The sequence below is a fragment of the Bos taurus genome, chromosome 1, assembly GCF_002263795.3.
Source record: "Bos taurus isolate L1 Dominette 01449 registration number 42190680 breed Hereford chromosome 1, ARS-UCD2.0, whole genome shotgun sequence".
Classification (NCBI taxonomy): Eukaryota; Metazoa; Chordata; class Mammalia; order Artiodactyla; family Bovidae; genus Bos; species Bos taurus.
This window is the reverse complement of record NC_037328.1, coordinates 122,021,597-122,043,758: the sequence shown is the minus strand read 5'-3', so window position 1 is coordinate 122,043,758 and position 22,162 is coordinate 122,021,597. Positions and strand designations below refer to the sequence as shown.

At 39.4% G+C, this 22,162-nt stretch overlaps 1 protein-coding gene across 4 annotated transcripts in view; it reads right to left on the bottom strand.

Moving 5' to 3' along the window:
* PLSCR1 (phospholipid scramblase 1) overlaps positions 1 to 21,875 on the bottom strand; it is a 70,913-nt gene extending 49,038 nt beyond the window's left edge. Inside the window, exons 1-2 of one of the 4 annotated variants that reach the window (XM_024990963.2) lie at positions 21,787 to 21,875; positions 5,705 to 5,820 (exon numbers count right to left, since the gene is read on the bottom strand). The gene's annotated coding sequence lies outside the window, so the exon portion shown is untranslated. Of the gene's footprint in view, positions 1 to 1,786; positions 3,215 to 5,704; positions 5,821 to 21,786 lie in introns of those variants that run through there. The other 3 variants (XM_059885825.1, XM_024991283.2, NM_001105506.2) reach the window with 3 other exon arrangements.
* Between the last annotated feature and the right edge of the window lie 287 nt (positions 21,876 to 22,162).

Sequence of the window (22,162 nt, the reverse complement as noted above, 5' to 3'; positions counted from 1 at the left end):
TATTCCTGCTTTCTGGAGAGTTTTTATCATAAATGGATGTTGAATTTTGTCAAAGGCTTTCTCTGCATCTATTGAGATAATCATATGGTTTTTATTTTTCAATTTGTTAATGTGGTGTATTACATTGATTGATTTGCGGATATTGAAGAATCCTTGCATCCCTGGGATAAAGCCCACTTGATCATGGTGTATGATCTTTTTAATGTGTTGTTGGATTCTGATTGCTAGAATTTTCTTAAGGATTTTTGCATCTATGTTCATCAGTGATATTGGCCTGTAGTTTTCTTTTTTGTGGGATCTTTGTCAGGTTTTGGTATTAGGGTGATGGTGGCCTCATAGACTGAGTTTGGAAGTTTACCTTCCTCTGCAATTTTCTGGAAGAGTTTGAGCAGGATAGGTGTTAGCTCTTCTCTAAATTTTTGGTAGAATTCAGCTGTGAAGCCGTCTGGACCGGGGCTTTTGTTTGCTGGAAGATTTTTGATTACAGTTTCAATTTCCGTGCTTGGGATGGGTCTGTTAAGATTTTCTATTTCTTCCTGGTCGAGTTTTGGAAAGTTGTACTTTTCTAAGAATTTGTCCATTTCTTCCACGTTGTCCATTTTATTGGCATATAATTGTTGATAGTAGTCTCTTATGATCCTTTGTATTTCTGTGTTGTCTGTCGTGATCTCTCCATTTTCGTTTCTAATTTTGTTGATTTGATTTTTCTCCCTTTGTTTCTTGATGAGTCTGGCTAATGGTTTGTCAATTTTATTTATCCTTTCAAAGAACCAGCTTTTGGTTTTGTTGATTTTTGCTATGGTCTCTTTTGTTTCTTTTGCATTTATTTCTGCTCTAATTTTTAAGATTTCTTTCCTTCTACTAACCCTGGGGTTCTTCATTTCTTCCTTTTCTAGTTGCTTTAGGTGTAGAGTTAGGTTATTTATTTGACTTTTTTCTTGTTTCTTGAGGTGTGCCTGTATTGCTATGAACTTTCCCCTTAGGACTGCTTTTACCGTGTCCCACAGGTTTTGGGTTGTTGTGTTTTCATTTTCATTCGTTTCTATGCAAATTTTGATTTCTTTCTTGATTTCTTCTGTGATTTGTTGGTTATTCAGCAGTGTGTTGTTCAGCCTCCATATGTTGGAATTATTAGTAGTTTTTCTCCTGTAATTGAGATCTAATCTTACTGCATTGTGGTCAGAAAAAATGCTTGGAATTATTTCTATTTTTTTGAATTTACCAAGGCTAGCTTTATGGCCCAGGATGTGATCTATCCTGGAGAAGGTTCCATGTGCGCTTGAGAAAAAGGTGAAATTCATTGTTTTGGGATGAAATGTCCTATAGATATCAATTAGGTCTAACTGGTCTATTGTATCGTTTAAAGTTTGTGTTTCCTTGTTAATTTTCTGTTTAGTTGATCTATCCATAGGTGTAAGTGGGGTATTAAAGTCTCCCACTATTATTGTGTTATTGTTAATTTCTCCTTTCATACTTGTTAGCATTTGTCTTACGTACTGTGCAACTTTTGATATTGAGCACCTGAGTGGGAATCTCAGAGACTTGTCCAAAACCCAGGAAACTGGGTATCATCTCCGGAAAGGAAGCAAGATTTTCAGAACATCATCAATGAAACATCAGCCGAGTTAGAGACTCTTTTGCCTGAAGACTACAGTTTCCTAAGGTGAGTTATCGTCTTTAACAGATAGGTCATGAATAGGACCATAGACATAAAGATTGGATAGACATCAGTTATGATGCCAACTAGAACACATTAGTTTCTAGACATTCCATGTGAAATAACTACCTGAGAAGGGAGTTTGAGGAGGCCTGGTCCTTCATCTGGCTCACACCCACAGTTTGCCAGAGCTGCTGTGAGGAAGAGTCTGAGATGGGACATCCAAACAGCCATAACAATAAACATTCCATTCAGAACTTTGAAGTTACTTAGTTCTGTGAACACTCACATGTGTAGTAAGATGTAAAGCTATGATTTTCCTGTAGTCCTGGAGTGGCAGCATAGGGGCAAAGGGGGATGCCCAGTGCCACCCACACTTTATTTGAATAACTGACCAAGCTGGGGCCACTTCCTCATGGGCTTATTCGTAGCTAAAGACCCTAAAGCTCTATATTGAACAACAATCATAGAATTTTTAAAATTACATTACAATTGGTAAAATGGTGTCAGAGTATGTATGTAGTCTTCTGTTGCATTGATTCCCCTTTTTTGCACCTTGTGCAGGGGGATATTCTTGAAAAGCTCCCCTTCAAATGTATATCCAAGGGAGAAAGACAAATTTGAGTGTGAATTAGGACATCGCATTTGGTGTCGGGCTTTGATTAAGGGAAGAGGTAACAAGGTTGGTATATCAAAAATAGGGGTGAAAGGTATTCAAAATGGAAAAGAGAGAGTGCTTTTGCTGTATGAGGACCTGAGGCAGAGTGATAGGGATACTGTGGTAAGCTTCTCTTGGGCGTGAGCCTTTTGGCTAACCTTAACAATGGTCAGCACAACACAACGTTTGTGAACTACCGTGAGCCAAGGGATGGGGCTTGTTAGATGGATGTGAGCATGAACTGCCATCTGGCCCCTATCCATGATGTCAATTACCCTGAAAACAGGGGCAGAGTTTAGCACTTCACACTCTGTTCAGGAGAGACACACAAGTCCCACGGACCACTACATTGGAAAAAGACCATGATAAAGGCTGTCACTTAGTAAAAAATGCCGTTAGTCCAAAAGGAACTGTGCTGCTTGGATACCTAACTTCTGCCTGGGGGAAATGAGAAAGCCTAAAGGGTACAGGCCAACAGCAACTCATGAGCCCTCAGCCAGATTAAAACATTGAAAATCTTTCCTTTTTCTAGACCCAGAAAGATCAAACGAGCATTGCAGGATTGTACCCTCTTGGTTTCAGTAACCTGCATCACTGGTTTCAGAGAACTGACATGAATGAGTAATTAAAGGAAATACAGAGATATTATGTCTCACTGAAAATCTAGTATATTTCAAGTTTTGAAACATTCAGTTCAGTTCAGTTCAGTCACTCAGTCATGTCCGACTCTTTGCAAACCCATGAATCGCAGCACGCCAGGCCTCCCTGTCCATCACCAACTCCCGGAGTTCACCCAGACTCATGTCCATCCAGTTGGTGATGCCATCCAGCCATCTCATCCTCTGTCATCCCCTTCTCCTCCTGCTCTCAATCCCTCCCAGCATCAGAGTCTTTTCCAATGAGTCAACTTTTCACATGAAGTGGCCAAAGTATGGTGATTATAGTTGACAATACTGTGTCATGTATTTTGAAAGTTGCTAAGAGAGGAAATCTTAAAATTCTCATCACAAGGGAAAAAAAAAATTAAATATGAGGGGATGGATGTTAACTAAATTTGCTGTGGTGATCATTTTGCAATATGAACATAAATCATCATGTTGCACATCTAAACTAATACAATGTTATATATAAATTATATTTTAATAAAACTTGGAAATATTACTTCACTGTGTGCTATGCTAAACTACATATCACAACTCCTGATGCTCTATCTTACTGAATCTTATCAATTTACTTTGTTCATTTATTGACGATGATCACTTTGATTACATGAACATAGTGGGGGCTGCGAGGCTGTGCTAGAAAAGTTAATCATTTCCCCTTAAAAATTGAAAAGGTTTCATGAGAGAGTAATTCAAAACTATATCTGTGTCCTCATTAAAGTTTTCATTTTTACATTTATTATATCTATAGGGACACATGGTGTCCTACTTTATTACATGGTAATAATCTGATAAAATATTTTGATGCTCAAATTGCCCTTAATTTTGCTGGTTGGAGCCCTTTCAAATTTATTCATTTGATACTCCATCTTCATTCCTTGAAGACTTACTTGATATTCCATAATTTGCTTGAGGCTGATCTTTTAGTTTTCCCTGCTTCAGCTCTAGGATCAAAGAGCTCATTTCTCATTGATCAGCTGAGAAATTGATCTCATTTCAGCTCATTTCTCAAAGAGCCCAGTTTGGGTAGAGAATGATACTTATAAGCAAAGAGCTAGGACTTGGTGGGCAGCATGATGACCTGAGATATGATGCTTTTCTTTTGTTCTTTTCAGTGTGAGAAGGATAGCCAGTTCTGAATGAGTCAATGTTCTGAATGAGTCAGTGACTCTAAGTCACATCATCTCGAGGGACAGAACCTCTGCAGTGGTAAGGTCTCTATTCAAAGGCAGGCTTGGGAAATGGGGGCACACAGTACCTTTCTAAAATTTCTCTTTGTCTCATATCCTTTGATTTTTTTAAAATATTTGTGATTAAACATTGCTGAATTGATTGAACCTTATTGATGAAGTAAAAAAATTAACTAGACTGTGGGAAGGTCATGAATTTTAAGCCACAGAAACCATTCTACTAAGGTCTGACAATGTCTGCCCTCCTGCAGACATATAATAATTGTTTTGTTAATACTACTACTACTATTATTAAGACGTTTCAGTCGTGTCCGACTCTGTGCGACGCCATAGACGGCAGCCCACCAGGCTCCCCCATCCCTGGGATTCTCCAGGCAAGAACACTGGAGTGGATTGCCATTTCCTTCTCCAATGCGTGAAAGTGAAGTCGCTCAGTCGTGTCCGACTCTTTGCAACCCCATGGAATGCAGCCTACCAGGCTCCTCCATCCATGGGATTCTCAAGGCAAGAGTACTGGAGTGGGTTGCCATGTTTTGTTAATAAATAATCATAAATAGGTATTTCCATGAATTTTTCTGATATATGATAAATTCATTCGACTGGAAGAGTACAGTCAGTCCTGGTTGCAAATAAGATTTATTACTTATAAAAATTATTCTTAGGGGCTCTGTATCAATCTAGAGGGGTGGAATGGGGTGGCAGATGGCAGGGAGGTTCAACAGGGAAGGGATATATGTATACCTATGGCTGATTAATGTTGAGGTTTGACAGAAAACAACAAAATTTTGTAAAGCAATTATCCAATAAAAAATAAATTTAAAAAATTATTATTTTGGTTCTATCTAATTTTTTCCTTCTGGAATTCTGGTTGTAAGTTGATATGTACTGTGCTTAGTTGGTCAGTCATGTCCAATTCTTCGTAACACCATGGACTGTATGTAGCCCTCCAGGCTCTTCTGTCTATGGGGATTCTCCAGGCAAGAATACTGGAGTGGGATGCCATGCTGTCCTCCAGGGGATCTTTCTAACTCAGGGATTAAACCCAAGTCTCTCTCATTGCAAGTGGATTCTTTATTGCCTGAGCCACCAGGGAAGCCCAAGAATAGAGTGAGTAGCCTATCCTTTCTCCAGGGCATCTTCCCAATCCAGGAACTGAACTGGGGTCTCCTGCATTGCAGGCAGATTCTTTGTTAGCTGAGCTACCCGGAGAGCCCAAAGTTGATATATCTGTTCCTAAAAAATCACCTTTTCTGTCTACACTTTGTTAGACTTGCTGGAGAAGTTCTAAAATCCGTCTTTTTACTGTGGTATCTTTCTTCCATCATACTTTTGCTACATCAGAATGTTCTCATTTTTCTATGCCTGTTCCAGAAATAAATACATATGCAGCATTCTCTCAAAAATCAGAGATTACAAATTAGATATTTATTGTAATTCATGGTATTTTCCTAATTTAAATGTCTAATCTTTCATATTTGGCTGTTTTTCTCTTTGTAAATATTTAATTAGAAGGTATTTGTCTTGTATTTGAACTTACATGAGTCCTGTAGATGGTGTGTGGATTTCTGCTTAAATCTCTCTTACACAGTTGAAGACAGAGGAATCTTTCAGATTAACTTCAGTTTTACTTTACATAACCAGAGATCCTGGGTCCTATGTAAAGGAAAGGAAGGAAGAATATGGGAGGAAGGGGAGGGAGAAAATGAAAGCAAGATATAGCTATATAGAGATAACATCTGTACCTCTGACCTCTTTTGGGGTTGACTGTGGTACCTGACAGCTCAGAAAGCCCTCCTTCTCTAACTAGCATAACTAATACCACTAGGATCCAGCTGTACCTCATTGTACCTGGTACACTGTCTGTACTAAATAAAAACTGAATGTGAGTGCCTCAGTTACACTTCATCATAGGAATCTGGCATTTGGTGAATTATTTAGGCTAATGAAAGGTGGTCTGGACATGACTTTTCCTGCAGCTTCTCTGCCATCCCAATGTTCTCAACATTAGAACCTAGTGGTGTTCAGTTCTGCTGTGGATGAAAGGAAGTCTCTCTCCTAAGCTCTTATTTATTTTTTTAATTAATTACTTAATTTTAATTGGAGGCTAATTACAAAGGTCTCACATATAGGGTCATCATTACCATCTTTGTAAATTCCATATATATACATTAATATAGTGTATTGGTGTTTCTCTTTCTGACTCACTTCATTCTGTATAATAGGCTCCAGTTTCATCCACCTCAGTAGAACTGACTCAAATGTGTTCTTTTTGATAGCTAAGTAATGTTCCATTGTGTATATACTAAAACTTTCTTATCCATTCATCTGCTGATTGACATCTAGGTTGCTTCCATGTCCTAGCTATTGTGAATAGTGCTGCAAAGAACATTGGAGCACACGTGTGTCTTTAAATTCTGGTTTCCTCAGTGTGTATGCCCAGAAGTGGGATTGCTGGATCATGAGAAACGCTGGGCTGGAAGAAGCACAAGCTGGAATCAAGATTGCCTGAAGAAATATCAGTAACCTCAGATATGCAGTTGACACCACCCTTATGGCAGAATATTCAAGGCTTCCCTGGTAGCTCAGATGGTAAACCGTCTGCCTACAATGCCAGAAACCCAGGTTTGATCCCTGGGTCAGGAAGATCCTCTGGAGAATGAAATGGCAACCCACTCCAGTACTCTTGCCTGGAAAATCCCATGAACGGAGGAGCCTCGTAGGCTACAGTCTATGGGGTCGCAAAGAGTCGGACACGACTGAGCAACTTCACTTTCTTTCTTTTCTTTCTTTCTTATAGCAGAACATGAAGAAGAGCTAAAGAGCCTCTTGATGAAAGTGAAAGAGGAGAGTAAAAACGTTGGCTTAAAGTTCAACATTCAGAAAACTAAGATCATGGCATACGGTCCCATCACTTCATGGCAAATAGATGGGGAAACAGTGGAAACAGTGCTGACTTTATTTTTCTGGGCTCCAAAATCACTGCAGATGGTGATTGCAGCCATGAAATTAAAAGATATTTACTCCCTAGAAAGAGAGTTATGACCAACCTAGACAGCATATTAAAAAGTAGAGACATTACTTTGCCAACAAAGGTCTGTCTAGACAAGGCAATGGTTTTTCCAATGGTCATGTATGGATGTGAGAGTTGGACTATAAAGAAAGCTGAGTGCCGACGAATTGATGCTTTTGTACGGTGGTGTTGGAGAAGACTCTTGAGAGTCCCTTGGACTGCAAGGAGATCCAACCAGTCCATCCTAAAGGAGATCAGCCCTGGGTGTTCATTGGAAGGAATGATGTTGAAGGTGAAACTCCAATATTTTGGCCACCTGATGCGAAGAGCTGACTCACTTGAAAAGACCCTGATGCTGGGAAGGATTGAGAGCAGGAGGAGAAGGGGATGACAGATGATGAGATGGTTGGATGGCATCACTGACTCAGTGGACATGGGTTTGGGTAGACTCTGGCAGTTGGTGATGGACAGGGAGGCCTGGCATGCTACGGTTCATGGAGTCACAAAGAGTCAGACATGACTGAGTGACTGAACTGAACTTTACCTGCTGAGTATTTCCCTGCCTTTTCTTTTTGTTTAGATTGGTGTGTTTATGGTGCCCTGTCTGTAGGCTGGAAGTTAATGATTCCTCTTTATTGTGGAGCTTGCTCCCTGTGGGTGGGGTTGGACTAGTGGCTTTTCAACTTTTCCTTGTTAGGGGAGCCTACGTCAGTGTTCCAGTGGGTGGAGCTGGATGTCTTCTTCTAGAGTGCAATGACATGTCCAGTAGTGAGTTTTGGGGTATCTATGGGGTTGGCATGGCTTTGAGTAGCCTGTCTTTTAATGCTCAGGGCTGTGTTCCTGCTTACTGGAAAATTAGCATGGTATGTCTTGCACTGGAACTTATTGGCTCTTGGGTGAGCTTTGTTTCACTGTATGTATGGAGTCTTTTGGGTGATCAGCTCTTTATTAATGTTCCCTGAAATCAGGAGTTCTCTGATGTTCTCAGGTTTTGGAGTTAAGCCACCCACCTCTGGCTTTCAGTCTTATTGTTACAATAGCCTCAGGATGTCTCCATCCATTCAGTACAGATAATAAAATGTCTAGGTTAATGGTGAAACAGTTCTCCACAGCGAAGGACACCAAGAGAGGTTCACAGAGTTACATGGAGAAGAGAAGAGGGAGGAGGGAGATAGAGGTGAGCAAGAGGAGAAGGGGAATCAAAAAAGGAAAGAGCAATGTACCCAGTAATCAGTTCCCTAAGTACTCTCCACAGTCTGGAACGCCCAGAGAGACTCATAAAATAGAGAAGAGAAGGGCGGGGTGGGGGGGGGGGGAAGGAGATAGAGGTGACCTGGGAGAGAAAGGGGGAGTCAAAAGGGGAGAGAACAACCAAACCAGTAATCACATCCCTAAGTGAAAATGGATACTGAAGATTTGATTCTTAAAGGTACAAAATTGATAACAAATACCAAAAAGCAAAAATTAAAAATCTAGTATAGAGGTTAGACTCTCAAAGATACAATATAAAAAATACAAAACAAAATCAATCACAAAAATTTATATATATATATATATATATATAACTAGCTTTAAAAGTAGGGTCTTTTTTGGCAATAGTAGGTTATGAAAATGAAAATTAAAGGAGTAATAAAGAACTTAAACTTTTTTTTAAAAAAGTGATAATAGTAAAAATATATCTAGGAATTTCTCTGGAGCTGTTGTGGGCAGTGTGGAGTCAGTTCAATTTCAGATAGTTCCTTGTTTCAGCTTGTACTTTTTCTCAAGGTCTATAGCCCCACTCCGATGTTTAGTCAATGTTAACTACAGGGATTTAATCTGTTGCACCTGTTACTTCCTGAGTGGTTCCCTCTTGTTTGTTAATTTTGGCTTCCTCTCTTTGCAAGTCTCTTCAGTGTCTAACTTCCACCCTGACACAAGGGAGCGAAGGTGTTCACTTATTTAGGCTCACTTGTTCAGTAGTGTTCTGGGGAGGGAGGAATACTGCAAACAAATATCGCTGGCATGTGTTGGGAGTGATTGCAGTCTATGGACCACACTGGCTTTGCCATAGATCAAGGCAGCATTTGTTTCCTGTTGTCTACACTGCTCAGGCTCCAGATTTCTCTGCAAAGGCACTGTCCAAAGCAGACCCTGCGTTTCATGCACCTCCCAGGTCTAAACCGCTCAAGTTCTCAGGCACTCCACAAGGGCACAGATTCAGTTGGGTGTGCATTTTTTGTCCTTCCCAGGTCCAAGCAGCTCAGGTGACCAGGTGCTTGGCAAGCACACTTGCAGGTGGGCCATGCGTCTTAATCACCTCCCCAGTCCTGGACACTCGGTTCCCCGGTGCATCACGAGAGCACCATCTCAGGTGTGCTGTGTGTCTTCTCTGGGGAGCTGATCTCAGGCTGTGACCCTCCTGGTGGATGTCAACAATCCAGGATCCCAGGAAGACATGGTTAGCAACTGGGAGCCTGTTCACAGTTTGGTGGAGGGAGTGATCTCTGGGGCTGAGATTACAGCAGCCCCTTGCCTTCCAGCTCTGGCTGTCACACACCTGCCTCTCTGCCTCTGGGGGCAGTGGGAAGGGGTGCCTGTATGCAGCTGGCTAGCTCTCCTTTGGTATTCACTTAATCTTTTATTCTGTGAGTGGGCCAGGCTGGACATTAGAGCCTTTCATGGGAAAGTTCTTTTTTTTTCCTTTCTGGCAATCCCACAGTTTGGGTTACTATCTCTTGTTAGCTCCTTCCGATTGTCCTCAGGGCATTCAGTTCTGGTCCTTAGCCTAAGCACTGATTATGCAGCCCACACCTCTCTGCCCAGCCCACTTGCTGGTGGCGGACGTGAGCATCTGGGCTACTTCTCTGCTGGCAGTTGCGGTTAGGTGCATATTCTCTGTTTCTTTTTTTTTTTTTCCTTCTTCTTCTTCTTCCCAGTTATGTTGCCCTCTGAGATTCCAAAACCCCCAAGACATGCCCCTGAGAGAGTTTCTTACTGTGTGGAAACTTCTCCTCCTTCATGTCTCCCTTGCCAAGACAGGTCTCTGTCCCTAACCCTTTTGTCTATCTTTTTGTCTTTTATATTTTGTCCTACCTCCTTTCCAAGAGAATGGGCTGCCTTTCTGGATGCCAGGTGTCCTGCACCAGCGTTCAGAAGTTGTTTTGTGGAAGTTGCTCAGCATTCAAATGATCTTTTGATGAATTTGTGGGAGACAAAGTGGTCTCCCCATCCTGTTCCTCCACCATCTTGGGACCCAACCTCCTAAGCTCTTACTTATTAAACACACTTCCTTTGCATGAAGTAAATTGTGGTTTGGACATTTCACACAATTTAATTTTCTCTACAAGACAGAGTATAAAAATTCCTCTAACTTTCTGATAGATAGAACTCCTATTTTCTAGTACTAGTATTGGTTTTACTAATGGTGTCATATGCTTTTGCTCCTTTTAAGGAGTTTGAAAGATAATGAGAGGTACAGGGTTCAGAATACCACTTGAATTATTTGTTCACTGATTGTTTAGAAAATCAAATGTATAAGAAAACATGTTAACCATTCTAAAATTTCACTTATTTGATTATTAGTACACTTCATATTAGATTTCTATTGAAGTTTTTACCCTGCAAAAGAGTTGCTGATGTTGTTTAGTAACTAAGTCATGTCCAACTCTTTCACTAAACCATGGACTGTAGCCTGCCAGTCTATGTCCATGGGATTTCCCAGGCAAGAATACTGGAGTAGGTTGCCACTTTCTTCTCCAGAAGATCTTCCCAGTCCAGGGATTGAACTTGCCTCTCCTGCATTGGTGGGAGGTTCTTTATCACTGAGCCCCCAGGGAAGCCCTGCAAAGGAGTAGGTATGTTATATTTAATACATAGAATAATATCAAGGTTTCTGTGTTTTGTAAACAATAGGATATAGGAGCTATTTCATGTGTAAATGGTTACTTCAAAAATTATAACAATATCCCAGTTTTAGAGTGAGTTTTTAAAATGTGTCCTTTTGGGGACAGAATCATGTTTTTCTTTGTTTGCTGAAAACTGTCAAAAATGGCAATTTATTGCCTTGTTGATATGAAGATTTTATTTACATTAGCAGATTAGTTTATCAAAAATTTCATATAGTGTGGATCCCTGAAAATAAAACAAACACATTTACTTTCCTTGGTTTTTATATTATTATTTGAACATAATTGTAAAGGAAACTGAAATTATGTTAATATTAGTTCTCAAATATACAGTGTTTGCAAAATAACATCACTTATTATGTGTGAAATAATTAGATTTAATAAAATATAATTTTACAGTATAATTCATTTAATAAGTCTTTCATTAATTTTTGCTATAAAAACGTAAAATAAATCAGAATATAATTCAAAATAGTTTTTCATAAGAAGTTTCATGTCTAAAGGTAAACAGTCCTATGCATTTCTCCCAAATACACAGTGAACAGTCAAAGAAAATGTATAAAATATTTATAAGCATGTGAACAGAAAATGGACCATTGTTTCAAACTGAAATCACATTCTGGGACTACAGATACCAAGAGTATTTCATATGTGGCATAATGACTTTCAAGAGAAAAAAAAATGAGTTTTTCTTTTATACAGTCCCAGTTAATATAGACATCAAATTTTTTGATACTTTCATTACTCTGCTATCATATTCCTCCTGTCAAAAGTTGAATACAGCCATTGTTTTCATAAAACATGAAACCCTAGATAAAAACAAAAATACAGAAATGAATTTCAACAGCATAACAGAGATAATTCTGATGCAGAGGGATGCTAAGGGATCTGATGAAACACATTTATATATCTGTTAAACAAGAAAAAAAACTATGAAAATTAAAAAGCCGTAGCAAGTCAATAGCTATATGAGCTCCACCTGCAGCACTTAATTTTAATAGCAATGAAATCCCATAATTCTATGCATTTTTTGATTACTGCAAGAATTGAATTCATCTTCTGGTAATTTCTCCTTCATGGATCATAGCCTTGTCATGGCAAAGGGGTTTGCATACTCAGTGAAGCTGAGTCATGTCATGCAGGGCCACCCAAGATGGACAGGTCATAGTGATAAGTTCTGACAAAACATAATCCACTGGAGAAGGAAATAGCAACCCACTCCAGTATTCTTGAAGGGAGAACCTTATGGACAGAACGACAAGGCAAAAAGATATGAAAATGAGCCCTCCAGGTCAGAAGGTGTCCAATATAGTACTGGGGAAGCTGAAGGCAATAACTAATATCTCCAGGAAGAATGGAGTGGCTCAACCAAAGCAGAATTGACACTCAGTTATGGATGTGTCTGGTGGTGAAAGTTAAGACTGATGCTGTAAAGAACAGTATTGCATAGGAACCTGGAATGTTAGGTCTGTGAATCAAGGTAAATTGGACATGGTCAAACAGGAGATAACAAGAGTAACATTGACATCTTAGGAGTCAGTGACTAAAATGGACAGGAATGGGTGAATTTAATTAAGATGATCATTATATCTGTTGTGGGCAAGAATATATTGTGGGCAAGAATCACTTAGAAGAAATGGAATACCCCTTGGGGTCAAGTTCAGTTCAGTCGCTCAGTCGTGTCCAAATCTTTGCAACCCAATAAATCGCAGCACACCAGGCCTCCCTGTCCAGCACCAACTCCTGGAGTTCACTCAGACTCACGTCCATTGAGTCAGTGATGCCATCCAGCCATCTCATCCTCTGTCATCCCCTTTTCCTCCTGCCCCCAATCCCTCCCAGCATCAGAGTCTTTTCCAATGAGTCAACTCTTTGCATGAGGTGGCCAAAGTACTGGAATTTCAGCTTAAGCATCATTCCTTCCAAAGAAATCCCAGGGCTGATCTCCTTTAGAATGGACTGGTTGGATCTCCTTGCAGTCCAAGGGACTCTCAAGAGTCTTCTCCAACACCACAGTTCAAAAGCATCAATTCTTCGGTGCTCAGCCTTCTTCACAGTCCAACTCTCACATCCATACATGACCACTGGAAAAACCATAGCCTTGACTAGATGAACCTTTGTTGGCAAAGTAATGTCTCTGCTTTTGAATAGGCTATCTAGGTTTGTCATAACTTTCCTTCCAAGGAGTAAGTGTCTTTTAATTTCATGGCTGCAGTCACCATCTGCAGTGATTTTGGAGCCCAGAAAAATAAAGTCTGACACTGCTTCCCCATCTATTTCCCATAAAGTGATGGGACCAGATGCCATGATCTTTGTTTTCTGAATGTTGAGCTTTAAGCCAACTTTTTCACTCTCCCCTTTCACTTTCATCAAGAGGCTTTTTAGTTCCTCTTCACTTTCTGCCATAGGGTGGTGTCATCTGCATATCTGAGGTTATTGATATTTCTCCTGGTAATCTTGATTCCAGCTTGTGTTTCTTCCAGTCCAGTGTTTCTCATGATGTATGCTGCATATAAATTAAATAAGCAGGATGACAATATACAGCCTTGACGTACTCCTTTTCCTATTTGGAACCAGTCTGTTGTTCCATGTCCAGTTCTAACTGTTGCTTCCTGACCTCCATACAGATTTCTCAAGAGGCAGGTCAGGTGGTCTGGTATTCCTATCTCTTTCAGAATTTTCCACAGTTTATTGTGATCCACACAGTCAAAGGCTTTGGCATAGTCAATAAAGCAGAAATATATGTTTTTTCTGGAACTCTCTTGCTTTTTCCATGATCCAGTGGATGTTGGCAATTTGATCTCTGGGGTCAAGAACAGAGTTCAAAATGCAGTACTCGGGTGCAGCCTCAAAAATAACAGAATGATCTCAGTTCATTTTCAAGGTAAATCATTCAACAGCACAGTAATCCAAGTCTATACCCAACCACTGATGCTGAAGGAGCTGAAGCTGACAAGTTTTTGAATATCTACAGCATCTTCTAGAACTACCATTAAAAAAAAAAAAAATGTCCTTTTCATCATAGGGGATTAGAATGCAAAAGTAGGAAGTCAAGAAATACCCTGAATGACAGGCAAGTTTGGCCTTGGAGTACAAAATGAAGCAGGGGAAAGGCTAGCAGTGTTTTCTTAAGAGAAAATCCTGGTCATAGTAAGCACCCTTTTCCAATAACCAAAGAGAAGACTATACACATGGACATCATCAGATGGTCAATACCAAAATGAGACTATGTTATTTGCAGCCAAATATGGAGCAACTCAACACAGTCAGTAAAAACAAGACCTGGGGCTGACTTTGGCTTAGATCATAAGCTCCTTCTTGCAAAATTCAGGCTTATATTGAAGAAAGTAGGGAAAACCACTTGGCCATTTGGGTGTGATCTGAATCAAGGCTCTTATGATTATACAGTGGAATGACAAATATATTCAAGGGATTAGGTCTGATAGAGTGCCTGAAGAATTATGGACGAAGGTTTGTAACATTGTAGAGGAAGTGGTAATCAAAACCATTCCAAAGAAAAAGAAATCCAAGAAGGCAAAGTGGTTATCTAAGGAGGCTTTACAAATAGAAGAAAGAAGAGAAGTGAAAGGCAAGGGAAAAGGGGAAAGATATACCCAACTGAATGCAGAGTTCCAAGAACAGTAAGGAGAGATAAGTAGGTCTTTTTCAATGAACAGTGCAAAGAAATAGAGGAAAACAACAGAATGGAAAGACTAGAGATCTCTTATCGGAGATATCAAGAGAACATTTCCTGCAAGGATAGCCATGATAAAGGACCAAAACAGTAAGACCTAACAGAGGCAGAAGAGATTAAGATAAGGGGGAAAGAATATACAGAAGAACCATAGAAGAAAGGTCTTAATGACATGGATAACCATGATGGTGTGATCACTCATCTAGAGTCAGACATCCTAGAATGCGAAGTCTAGTGGGCCTTAGAAAGGATTACTGCAAGAAAAGCTAGTGGAGGTGATAGAATTCCAGCTGAGTGACTTAAACTCATAAATAATGATACTGTTAAAGTGCTGTACTCAATATGTTAGCAAATGTGGAAAACTCAGCAGTGGCCACTGGACTGGAAAAGGTCAGTTTTCATTACAATCCCAAGGAAAGGCAATGCCCCAAAATGTTCAAACTACTGCACAATTGTGTTCATTTCACATGCTAGCAAGGTTATGTTCAAAATCTTTCAAGCTGGGCTTCAGCAGTACGTGAACCGAGAACTTCCAGATGCACAAGCTGGGTTTCAAAGAGGAGAACCAGAGATCAAATTGCCAACATTCACTGGATCTTAGAGAAAGCAAGGGAGTTCCACAAAAACATCTACTCTTGCTTTATTGACTATGCTAAAGCCTTTGATTACTTGGATCAAAAAAACTGTGTAAGATTCTTAATGAGATGGGAGTACCAAACCACCTTACCTGTCTCCTGAGAAAACTGTATATGAGTCAAGAAGCAATAGTCAGAACCAGACATGGGACAATGAACTGGTTCAAAATTGAGAAAGGAGTATTACAATGCTGTAGGAGTAGGACAATAAGTATTGTCACCATACTTATTTAACTTCTATGCAGAGTACATCATGGGAAATGCTAGGCTGAATGAATCACAAAGTGGAATCAAGATTTATGCAAAGAATATCAGCAACCTCAGATATGCAGATGATACCATTCTAGTAGCAGAAATTGAAGAGGAGCTAAAGAGCCTCTTAATGAGAGTGAAAGAGGAGGGTAAAAAAGTTGGCTTAAAACTTAACATTCAAAAACTAAGATCATGGCATCCAGCCCCATCACTTCATGGTGAATAGATAGGGAAAAAGTGGAAGCAGTGACAGATTTTATTTTCTTGGGCTCCAAAATCACTACAGACAGTTACTGCAGCCGTGAAATTAAAAGATGCTGCTGCTTAGAGGGAAAGCTGTGACAAATGTAGACAGCATATTAAAAATCAGACACATCCATTTGCTGACAAAGGGCCATATTGTCAAAGCTATGGTTTATCCAGTAGTCATGTATGGATGTGACAGTTGGACCATAAGGAAGCTGAGTGCCAAAGATTGATGTTTTTGACCTGTGGTGCTTGGGAACACTCTTGAGAGTCCCTTGGACAGCAAAGAGATCAAACCAGTCAATCCTAAAGGAAATCAACCCTGAATATTTATTGGAAGGGCTGATTCTGAAGCTGAAGCTTCAGTACTTTGGCCACCTATGCAAAGAGCCAACACATTGGAAAAGACCCTGATGTTGGGAAAGTTTGAAGACAAAAGGAGAAGTGGGCAACAGAGGATGAGATGGCTAGATAGCATCACTGACTTAATGGACATGAACTTGAGCAAACTCCAGGAGATAGTGAAGGATAGGGAAGCCTGGTGTGCTGCAGACCATGGTGGTTGCAAACAGTTGGACACGACTTAGCAACTGAACAACAATAATACATAGGTATTATTATCATCATCAGAGCTTAAAAAACTAGTTTTATATCATCATCAAATAGCCAGTCGGTACTCAAATTCCCTGGATGCCCTGTTAATGTGTTTTTACATTGATTTGTTCAAATCAATATCTAGACATGCTCCACAAACTGGGTAAGGTTGATGTCTCTCTACTTTTTTCATTTTATTTTTCTTTTATGTTCCTTGACAATTATTTGTTGAAGGAAAGGGTCCTGTTTGCTATATATCCTCTTACCTTTTTGGTTTTTTCCTGATTGGATTTCCAATGACTGTTTAAGATAGTTATCTAATGATTTCAAATCTTGTTTGGAAACTGGAATGACCTGGGAGCCTAATCAGCTTAAAGACTTGTTTCCACCTCCACAGATTTTGGTTTACTAGATGTGGGCAGTCTTGACATAGGGAGTGTGAAAGCTACCCAGGCATTTCTACTGTACAGGAAGGGATTACAGAAAAATCATTGCTCTGTCTGAGGCATCTTTGACCAGATATGAATTTATCTGAGGAGTTTTATCTGAATTTGACCAGATATGAATTTATCTGAGAAGCCTCTGATGCTAAGCTTCTGACTTAATTGAACTGGGGTATGATATGGTATTTGGGGTTTCTGAACTCTCCCTATATGATTTAATGTGAAGATAAGGTCTGGTTCATTGCTTTATCCCATGTATTTCCTCTCAATTTGCAATTTGATCTGATGGCTTGATTGGATGTATACTCATTGCAGATTACACCTTATATTACATGACTTAACAGTGAATCAAAAGGAAACCTATCTGTTTCTCTGAGTTTTATCCTATGTAAGCTCATATTTAAAGTATGCCCACATAACTAATTTTGAATTTTTAATACAAGCCCCAAAGACTAGTGCCTCTCCGTAACATATAAGGTCTTTCTGTTGACATGTGAAACTAAGTAGAGGTTCCAGAGAGAACTAGTCACCTAGAAATCCACAGTATCAGGTGAAAATGGAATTTAAGAGCGAGAATTAAATAAATACTTCTGGGGGTAAAAAAGTTATAAATTTAAGAAGCTCATTCTAAAATGCACAATTTACTGAATAATTTAAGCCTGATACTAGAGAAACCATCTACAGCCAAAATTAGTGAGAACAGACTTACAAGGAGAAAACACATGCCAAGTATCACAGCTTTCATTTTCACATCAATGTCTGCAGGAAACTGGATGCCAAAGCTACTTTAGTGTGTAAATATTTCTCTCATAATCTTAGTAAACTGCTTGGAAATCTTGCCAACCACATTTTTTCCATCAAGAGATTTAATCTAAATTGAAAAAGGAGACAGTCTTAAAAGTTCTAGAAAACCTTAATCTGCTTTCAAAGTTGGATAAAAATGAAACAGATATACTCTTAAAATCACATGCCAAATGGAACTGTGCATATTATGATCCATTAGATGCATACGGATATTTGCATCTGTCTATAGAAACATGCTCAAAATTCTCCAAGCCAGGGTTCAGCAATACGTGAACTGTGAACTTCCAGATGTTCAAGATGGTTTTAGAAAAGACAGAGGAACAAGAGATTAAATTGCCAACATCTGCTGGATCATCAAAAAAGCAAGAGAGTTCCAGAAAAACATCTATTTCTGCTTTATTGACTATGCCAAAGCCTTTGACTGTGTGGATCACAATAAACAGTGGAAAATTTTGAAAGAGATGGGAATACCAGACCACCTGACCAGCCTCTTGAGAAACCTATATGCAGGTCAGGAGGCAACAGTTAGAACTGGACATGGAACAACAGACTGGTTCCAAATAGGAAAAGGAGTACGTCAAGGCTGTATACTGTCACCCTGCTTATTTAACTTATATGCAAAGTACATCATGAGAAATGCTGGGCTGGAAGAAACACAAGCTGGAATCAAGATTGCCGGGAGAAATATCAATAACCTCAGATATGCAGATGACACCACCCTTATGGCAGACAGTGAAGAGAAACTAAAAAGCCTCTTGATAAAAGTGAAAGAGGAGAGAGAAAAAGTTGGCTTAAAGCTCAACATTCAGAAAATGAAGATCATGGCATCTGGTCCCATCACTTCATGGGAAATAGATGGGGAAACAGTGGAAACAGTGTCAGACTTTATTTTTCTGGGCTCCAAAATCACTGCAGATGGTGACTGCAGCCATGAAATTAAAAGACACTTACTTCTTGGAAGCAAAGTTATGACCAACCTAGATAGCATATTGAAAAGCAGAGACATTACTTTGCCAACAAAGGTTCATCTAGTCAAGGCTATGGTTTTTCCAGTGGTCATGTATGGATGTGAAAGTTGGACTGTGAAGAAAGCTGAGCACCGAAGAATTGATGCCTTTGAACTGTGGTGTTGGAGAAGACTCTTGAGAGACCCTTGGACCACAAGGAAATCCAACCAGTCCATTCTAAAGGAGATCAGCCCTGGGATTTCTTTGGAAGGAATGATGTTAAAGCTGAAACTCCAGTACTTTGGCCACCTCATGCGAAGAGCTGACTCATTGGAAAAGACTCTGATGCTGGGAGGGATTGGGGGCAGGAGGAAAAGGGGATGACAGAGGATGAGAAGACTGGATGGCATCACTGACTCGATGGATGTGAGTTTGAGTGAACTCCAGGAGTTGGTGATGGATAGGGAGGCCTGGTGTGCTGCGATTCATGGGTTGCAAAGAGTTGGACATGACTGAGTGACTAAACTGAACTGAACTGACTGATAGATACATGTCTAGTTTTTAATATGCTATCTAGGTTGGTCATAACTTTCCTTCCAAGGAGTAAGTGTCTTTTAATTTTATGGCTACAATCACCATCTGTAGTGATTTTGGAGCCCCCCAAAATAGTCGGACACTGTTTCCACTGTTTCCCCATCTATTTCCCATGAAGTGATCGGACTAGATGCCATGATCTTCGTTTTCTGAACAATGAGCTTTTAGCCAACTTTTTCACTCTCCTCTTTCACTTTTATCAAGAGGCTCTTTAGTTCCTCTTAACTTTCTGCCATAAGGGTGGTGTCATCTACATATCTAGGTTATTGATATTCCCCCTGGCAATCTTGATTCCAGCTTGTGCTTCTTCCAGCCCAGCATTTCTCATGATGTACTCTGCATATAAGTTAAATAAGCAGGGTGACAATATACAGCCTTGACATACTCCTTTTCCTATTTGGAACCAGTCTGTTGTTCCATGTCCAGTTCTAACTGTTGCTTCCTGACCTGCATACAAATTTCTCAAGAGGCAGGTCAGGTGGTCTGGTATTCCCATCTCTTTCATAATTTTCCACAGTTTATTGTGATCCACACAGTCAAAGGCTTTGGAATAGTCAGTAAAGCAGAAAAAGCAGAGACATTACTTTGCCAACAAAGGTCCGTCTAGTCAAGGCTATGGTTTTTCCAGTGGTCATGTATGGATGTGAGAGTTGGACTGTGAAGAAAGCTGACTGCTGAAGAATTGATGCTTTTGAACTATGGTGTTGGAGAAGACTCTTGAGAGTCCCTTGGACTGCAAGGAGATCCAACCAGTCCATTCTGAAGGAGATCAGCCCTGGGTGTTCTTTGGAAGGAATGATGCTAAAGCTGAAACTCCAGTACTTTGGCCACCTCATGAGAAGAGTTGACTCATTGGAAAAGACTGTGATGCTGGGAGGGATTGGAGGCAGGAGGAGAAGGGGACAACAGAGGACGAGATGGCTGGATGGGATCACCAACTCGATGGACATGAGTATGGGTGAACTCCGGAAGTTGGTGATGAACATGGAGGCCTGGCATTCTGCGATTCATGGGGTTGCAAAGATTCGGACACGACTGAGCGACCGAACTGAACTGAACTGATAGATACATGAAAAATTATTTCTTTGCTTTAGAGGACTTATATAAAAGTAGTTTTGCTGAAAACTTAACATTAAGACAGACTTAATAAATGAGTTAAACTGATCAAAATAAATGTTAAGTGAAAATGATATAAATATGAAATATTTCTTTGATAAATTTCTAGAAGCTATTGGGGGAGGGGGGTAGTAAATGGAATGCCCATCTGAATGCTAATTTAAGACAAGCACAGAGGCTTGAGATAGGGTGAGTGTTTAAATATGATAGAAGGCCTCATTATCATCCACTGTCAGTAGGAAAATGTAAAATGCCAAAAGCCCAGAAAAGAGGACTGGCAATTTTGAGTGAAGGTAGGTAACCAATAATAACTTGATGGGATGCTCCAGCTCAAAACCTGGGGTAAGACTGGACAACAGAATGGTGCTTAACAATAAAAGAGGAATGATGTATAGAACAAAGAGCTCCAAAGTAAAATCTTTCTTGTTTTTTAATTTATTTTTAATTGCAGGATAATTGCTTTGCAATGTTGTGTTAGTTCCAGATTTAGATTTTTGTCCCTTGTGTGGAAATTTGGATGCAGCTGAACAGATTTTATGGTTTTCTAAGAGAATCATTAAGATTAAGTTATAAAACACTGAACCTTTATATTATGCATTTGTATCTGAATAATATAAAAGCTATAAGGCTAGACTACCTGCTGAAAAACTGCCATATAGAATTTATTCATGTAGTAATAAATATATAAATATATTGTGGTTTACAGGACCATAGAAAGCATAACTGTATAGTATGTCTTACTGAATTTTTGTTAAAATTTTCTTTGCATACATGAGCTTTTCAAAGAAACTTAAAGAGTCAGAGCTCCTGAAAAGGGTCTAGAACACTGGAAGTCTGTTTCATACTAAAGGAAAGATTAAATGCTTTGGCAATCAGATTTAATAACAAGGCTAATGTTCTTTTTTTGGGCTTCCCTGATGGCTCAGTGGTAAAGAATTGAATCCCCTGCCAATGCAGGGTCAGGAAGATCCCTTGGTGGAGAAAATGGCAACCCACTCCAGTATCGTTGCCTGAAAGATCCCATGGATGAAGGAGCCTGGCAGGCCACAGTCCATGGGGCCTCAAAGAGTCAGACATGACTGAAAACACACAATGTTCTGTTTTGAATGATAATATTCAGTGCCTCCATACAAAACCCACCATGTTTAAATGTTAGACATTTTGCTTATGTTTATTTGACTGTAAGGCTCTGCTGCTCTTTTTGCCATTTAACATAATCAACACTGACATCTAATCAGAGCAATAACTACCTTTCTGACCAAAGTTAAATACATGAGCACATTATCATCCTCTTGAGATGTCAATATACAAATATTTAATATATTTGTAACACCTTACAAAATTATATTATCCTTATATTAGAAAAGCAAATCCTATAAATATATCACATCTCTTACCTTATATTCAATATTTCCACAAAAGTTGCACACAAAATATGGGCCTATAATTCTTAGAATGTCCTTTTTATTTTCATTTTGAAGTATAAACTTTGGCAGACATGGGTGCCAGGTCTGTGTAACATAACCTATTGGTATACCGGAAGGAGCATAGATTTCTATCTAGAAAAACAAGAGAGTAAGGTAATATGTAATTATCATCATCATTGTAACAATGTCTGATAGTCGCTTTCATTTATTGAGTAGTTTTTTTCAATTAATAATATTATTTTCTCCCACCTTCACTGAGGTACAGTTGACACACAAAATTAGTAATATGTTTAAAGTGTATGATGCGATCGTCTGTTATACAAACACATTGTAGAAAGATTACCAC